Source organism: Mastomys coucha, unplaced genomic scaffold (genome assembly GCF_008632895.1).
Source record: "Mastomys coucha isolate ucsf_1 unplaced genomic scaffold, UCSF_Mcou_1 pScaffold18, whole genome shotgun sequence".
In the NCBI taxonomy this organism is placed as follows: Eukaryota; Metazoa; Chordata; class Mammalia; order Rodentia; family Muridae; genus Mastomys; species Mastomys coucha.
The window spans coordinates 80948393-80955051 of record NW_022196900.1 but is presented as its reverse complement, the minus strand read 5'-3'; positions in this window follow the sequence as shown (position 1 = coordinate 80955051).

Sequence of the window (6659 nt, the reverse complement as noted above, 5' to 3'; positions counted from 1 at the left end):
TGGAGGAAGCTGGGCCAAATGTAGCAAACAGGACCTGGTGGAAGTGTGAATAGCATGCCAGATCCCAGATAAAGGCACATTCTTGCTTTCTATGGTCACTAAGAGAGCTTGATGTACCTGCTGTTTTAGTTTCCTTTCTCCTAAGCAGACCACTGGGAAGCGATCCAGGAAACAGTGAGGGGGGGGGGTGTGAGGGGAGGGGGGAAGGACGGGTAGAGACAGGGAAGGAAGTTCCAACAGCAGGAGCTTTTTTCAGCAAGTAACCCTAGTTAGCTCCGAGGACTCCTGTCCTGCTGAGGCCCCATCGGGCATCACTGTGTTGAACAAACCTGGGTCCTCTACTACTAGAGAATGACTGCCACTAGTCATTCCGCTGGCTGGGGCGGGGGCTGGCTCTCCAACACTTGTGGCCTGCCCTAGGAGGGGAGGGCAGCCTCCTGGAGATCAGTAGAAGCCCTCGGGCAAAGCTGCAGTTCCAGGCAGTAGGAAGCCAGGCTGGAGTGTACTGAAATGGTAGGGCCTGGAGGGATGGGGGTGGAAGACTGGACCTCTGTGGCCGCACATGGGGAAGCTGTCCAAGAAAGTAGAACACCTCTTACTTTTAGAATTGTTGTAATGATTATTGCTATTATTGTGAAAGCTAGATGAGATAATACGAAGAAGAGTGTAGATAAACTGTGTGCGTACCACCAATGACCGATCAGAGCACTTCACAGATTATCTCATTAAATGCTTTTAGTAGCTAGTGTGTAGGAGAAAGCATCGTGGCAAATTAACTGATTTATCCTGACAGGGTGGAAATTCTAGGATCAGAGAGAGTGAATTCAACGGGCTCCCTTGGATGTTGAGGGCTCTTGTCCTAAACCTCCCCAGCAGCACGCAGCCAGCCTCCCTGGTGTCTGGAGATGCTGACTCATCAGGGAGAGAGAGGGAGATGTAAATTCCTACCTGGTTTGCATATGATTTACACATATTTATTTATGAGAGTCTTTGATTAATGTCAGAGCGTGTCTGTGATTTTTCTGTCAGGCTTCAGGGCCCTGCAGAGGCCGTGGCTAGTGTGTGGATGTGGATGACATGTGACTGTGACCGTGTATATGTGTGCAGGGCTGCAGGGTGGGGGTGCGAGGGGCTACTCTAGGTGGGTGGTTGGCAGGTTCAGGGGCACAGAATGGATAAACCAGCACCTGGGATTTCAGAATGGGTGGGTTGGACAGCTGACGGTAGTGTGCGTGTGAGTGTATGTGTGTGTGTGTGTGTGTGTGTATGCATGTGTTTAATCTATAACTAGATGACAGGGTCAAAACTCAAGGTGTCATAGTGAAGGGACACATAAGTGTCATAGTGTCAGGTAGACTGTCTAAGGAGCTCAGACCCAGGGACAGAATCTGGAGTTCCACTGAGGGCCACAGCAAGTGGGAGGAAGTAGGCATTACAGAGGGACTCCTGAGCCACCCAGAAACCAAGAAGTGGAAAGGGCCTGGCTCCAGAGTACCATCCCCTGGTGCTGCCAGGGCAATCCCTGGCCTAGATGCCCCAGGAGAGAAAAGCTGCTGATCAGCAGTAACTTTGCCTATGTGCAGGCAGCGCCCAGCCCTGTGCCTGGAACTGTGGAGAAGGTCTGTCTCAGCCTGCAAGCCCTGGCAGGGGAGCTGGTGAGATAAGGAGGGAAGGGCAGGCCCTGACCTCACCTCCTAGGGTTGTGAGCCTGGCACCCTGTGGTATTTACATCCATTATCTTCTTAATCCTCATAAGGGCCCAGAGGGGCTGAGGCTCTCTTATCTCCTCTTTGTGGAGGAGGAAGCAGGTTCAGACTGCTACAGCAACTTGTCCAAGGTCACACAGCAAGGGCGTGGAGTGGTTCTGACTCAGAACCCAGCTCTGCCTCCTTCTGGAGCCTAGGCACTTAGTTCATTCTGGCCCAGCTAGGTGCCAAATAGGCTATCAGCCTCTTTGGTTGTTGTGAGGGTGAAACGAGTTCAAGTGTGTGAAGGGCTTGGCATAGTATCTTACACATAGTAGATGTTCAATAAAAGACACACACACACATATTAGATAATATATATGATAGTAAAGCTCAGCATCTTCACTCCTGGTTGTGGTCATGGATGGAAACTGGAGTCCATCTCTATTGATGGTACCGCCTGCCAGGCAAGAGTCCTGTTGGCTCAAGTCCTAGCCATGGATTGGAGGGGGGACTGCCTGGATATGTGTATGTGGTTTTGGTGAGGGCGTGGTTGGAAAAGGAGAGGGCATTGTTGGGAAGAGGGCAGGCAGTGCTCAGACCCTCCCATGTTTGCAGAGTTCTAAATCAAGAGGATTGGAGTTTGAATGGGCTTGCTGCATACTTCTCCACAGTAGCTTTAATATATATACTCCCGTCCTCCAGTGTTTGAAATGGAGGAACTTGACAAGAGAGAGTCGCATCCATTCATCCAACAATATTTAGTGCCCATTCTGTGCCAGGCACAGTCCTAGGTGTCACCGGTAACACTTAGTGTGTGCTGGACCGGAGTGTTTCGCAGGAAGTGCTGTCTTTACTCGTAACTTTGCGATGAGTCACTGAAGTCACCTGGAGAGATCGTCCGTCTCCCAACTGCAGCCTTTTCTTAGGGGCCAACCACACTGGGCATCCAATGTCTGCCAGCCAGAACACTAGGGTGGGTGGGGTGGAGCCACCCAGCTGGACACCTCAGACCACGTTCTCCTTCCCCCTCTTCCCATCTCAGCATCAGCATCCCCCCTCCTCCACCCACCCTTCCCCGCTCCACCCAGACTCACCCATCTAATTCCCAGCTCTCCTGCACAGCTCAAGTCTTGTCTATCAGCTCTTCTTGGGAAGCCACACCCCAACTCAGGAGCCTCAGGTCTGAGGCTCCAGGGAGGGACAAAAGAAGGGTCCCTGTAACTGTTTTCTGATCAGACTCGATAACTCTGCTGGAGGCAGCAAGGCTGCTGTGTGTGGCCTGTTCTGCTCACTCTGTTCCTTAGGATGCAGAACTCACAAGGCTCAGCCAGGGTGGGCTTCTAGTTCCTGACAGCCACCGGTGGCCATGCACTTAGCTGACAACTCGTGGTCTGAGCTCCTCACTGACAGGTGCTGCAAAAGAGGTGGGAGAGAGAGAAGTTTCCTCAAAAATCAGAGGCCAAGGGAGAAGCCTGATACTTCTTCACTTTGCCTTCAATGAGTGAGAAACTGGCAAAGGGAGTTTTGTTGGTGAGGTGAAGTAGAACCAAGTCTTTCATGGAGGCCTATGCTGCTATGTTGATCTGGAAACCATGGCTCCATCCACTTTGACATCCATCTACTTGCCTGCCCATTAGCCATCCATCCACCCACCCACCCACCTACTCACATACCTACTTCCCCATATGTGCATTCGTATATCTACCCGTGTGTCCATCCACTCACCTATCTACCTAGTTATACATTCATGCCTGCATCCACCCATCCATATCAATCCATCCATTCATCCTTCCATGGATTCAGGCATCTCTCCTCTTACCTGCCTACCAACCTATGACTCCTTCTATCTTTTCATCCATCCATCTGCCTGCTGACTGATGCCCGCTGCAGCCTGTAGCTCAGTTCTGCTTATTGAATTAGTATTCTGGGGAGCTGGCCAGTGCTTCTATTTCTGCAAGTCTTCTGTTCTGTCCTCTCCCCATCTGGTTTGTGGGGACACTCCTTATACAGTGGAACGGCCCCTCTGTAGAGCCAAGGGGGTCTTATCTTGGCTATGGGTTGGTAGTGGCTGTCCAACTTGAATACCCTGGTGGGGAATCTTGCATGATGCTTCTGCCCCTTCTGGAGCAGACGTGTGACCTTCAGACGTCTAAGTTTGGGATAGTTACTCAGTCACCAGGCGAGCAGAGCCAGGGCCTGAGGCTGCTGACCTCTTGCTAACACCAAGCCTTTGGAGTGATGTTTGTTTAGCTCAGGGTTGTGGTGGCCAGAAGTCCAAGGTTACCTGGATACCAGGGCTCTGGACTGCATCAGAAAAGATGAAAGAGATGTGTGTGTGTGTGTGTGTGTGTGTGTGTGTGTGTGTGTGTATGTGTGTATGTGTGTGTGTGTGTTTGTGTGTGTGTATGTGTGTGTGTGTATATGTGTGTGTATGTGTGTGTATATGTGTGTGTATGTGTGTGTGTGTGAGTGTGTATGTGTGTGTGTATGTATGTGTGTGTGTGTGTGTGAGTGTGTATGTGTGTGTGTGTGTGTGTGTGTGTGTATGTGTGTGTGTGTGTGTGTGTGTGTGTATGTGTGTGTGTATGTATGTGTGTGTGTGTATATGTGTGTGTATGTGTGTGTGTGTGTATGTGTGTGTGTCTGTGTGTGTGTGTGTGTGTGTGTGTGTGTGTAAGAGTCTCTGGCTGACAAGAGGGCTTGGGCTTGCTCTTTGAGCAAGGGGTTGCTTGCCCAGGAGAAATTTCATTAATCCCTCTTAACAGCCCAGTCACTGCTCAGTACCCTGGTGCTAGGAATCAGATCTCAGCATGAATCTCTGAAGAGACTATCCATCCAGACCACAGCATCCTGGAATAACATCCAACTTTCCTGTTGTTGTGACTGTATAGTGTAAGTCTAAGAGATATCAGGGCAGGGGTTTACTTCCTCAGGTGAATAAGGAACCATCTGGGTAACCCTTGTCGCCTTTGCAGCCAAGGCGAAGAGGTGGCCTGGCTCCCTAGGGCTTCTGGTCTGAGCAGAGCTACGTTCTGGGATCCTGTTCCTGAGCCTGCATCAAGCATTAGCCTGAGTCCCTAGGGCAAGCCACTTCTGAAGTATAGGACAGTTCCAGTGGCACCTCCAGGCATGGATTGTCCCAGGAGTGATGCCTGCTCCAAACTCATACCCCTCATGACTGGTTGTAGGCCAGGTACTGGCCTTATTGGCTTCCTAAGGGACCAGATGCCAGGCCACTACTGAGCTAGCTTCCAGGGCTTAGTTAGGTGAGTCCTCCACTGGACTACATCTGGTCACCATGAGCAAAAGCTCATATTCCCAGGAGCTCACCCCCTGACTGTCCCAAACAGCAGCCACATGTAGCTCGTGGGTCTTAAAACAAGAGTAGGCCATCTCGAAAGACTAAAAGTGTAAAATGTGAACTGAATTCAAAGACTTGGTCTGGGGAAAAAAAATGTAAAATGTCTCTAAGATTTTTTTTTTTTTATAGAGATGATGTATTGAGACGGGTAAAATAAAATATATGTATTCTGAAAGTTAATTTCACTTGTTTTAGTATTTTTCTTCCCCCTGAGACAGTAGATTCTTTTTGGTTTTTCGAGACAGGGTTTCTCTGTATAGCCCTGGCTGTCCTGGAACTCACTCTGTAGACCAGGCTGACCTCGAACTCAGAAATCTGCCTGCCTCTGCTTCCCCAAGTGCTGGGATTAAAGGGGTGCGCCACCACAGCCCGGCCAGTAAATTCTTATATAGACTAGACTGGCCCCAGTTTCCGACTTGACACCGAGGATGTCCTTGAAATCCTGCCCTGGAAGGAGCATACTTTCCAAGAGCGGAGTTACAGGATGAGTCACCGTGTCCAACTCTTCTTATCTTTTTGCATGTGTCACTGGAGAAATTCAAATCGCACCTGATTTTGAGTGGCGTTTTTGTGGCCAGTGTTGCCTCAGAGCCTATTAGTCCCCAGGGGAGCTTTTAGACCTTGATGACTATGCCTGTCCTAGGGTCCCAGCCCTTGAAGGCCTTCCCTGGTATGCAGGCTGATGAGGCAGACTTTGAATGGCTGTAACCTCTGTCCAAGGTCTCAGCTCAGGGTCAGCTGCATCCAGTGCTCTTTAGGCTTGTGTGAAGAAACGTTTGTGTGTGTGTGGGAATGGTGGAAAGGAGACACTCACTTCATAACAGCCAGAAAATGGAGAAGCATAACAAAGGGGCCACAAGGAAAGATACATCCTTCACCTCTGGTGACCCACTTCCCTCAAATAGATCCTGTATTTCGTCAGCAAAGGCAGGGTCCTTGTGGCCCAGCCATTGCTCCCAAATCCCCCTGTATAAGCCTTTAACATACTAGCTTTTTGTTTGTTTGTTTGTTTTTCAAGACAGGGTTTCTCTGCGTAGCCCTGGCATGGAACTCACTCTGTAGACCAGGCTGGCCTCGAACTCAGAAATCTTCCTGCCTCTGCCTCCCAAGTTCTGGGATTAAAGGCGTGTGCCACCACTGCCTGGCTTACTAGCTTTTTGAATGAGGAGGTTCTTATCCAATCCATAACACAGGGCAAACCTTGGTGTCTGTCGCCCATTGAAGGTGACCCACTCCTCTGTTTCTAGATCTTCCTTGCCACTACTCTGTTCTCCTCTCTTCACTGCGTTCCCTTCCACCCCAGGGCCTTTGAACTTCCCAGTTCTCTTCCTTTCCAGATCCAGTCCCCATCCCATCTTCACACATTTGTTCATTAGCTTGATTCAGATTCCTTTTTAACTGCCCCCTCTTTGACGGACTTTGTGCCCTCCATGGCAAACGAGTGTGTCACCCCCTTGCTCTCTCATGCCTTAGGGAGAGCAGTAATCTTCCTGTAGGGCGAGGTAAGTCAAGAGCTTGCCCAGGTTCACTGCCATCATAATAAAAGGCAGCTGCCAGGAAGGTCCCTATGCCTCTTTGGCCTTTTCTCACCATTTCTTCTGTAGTCTCTG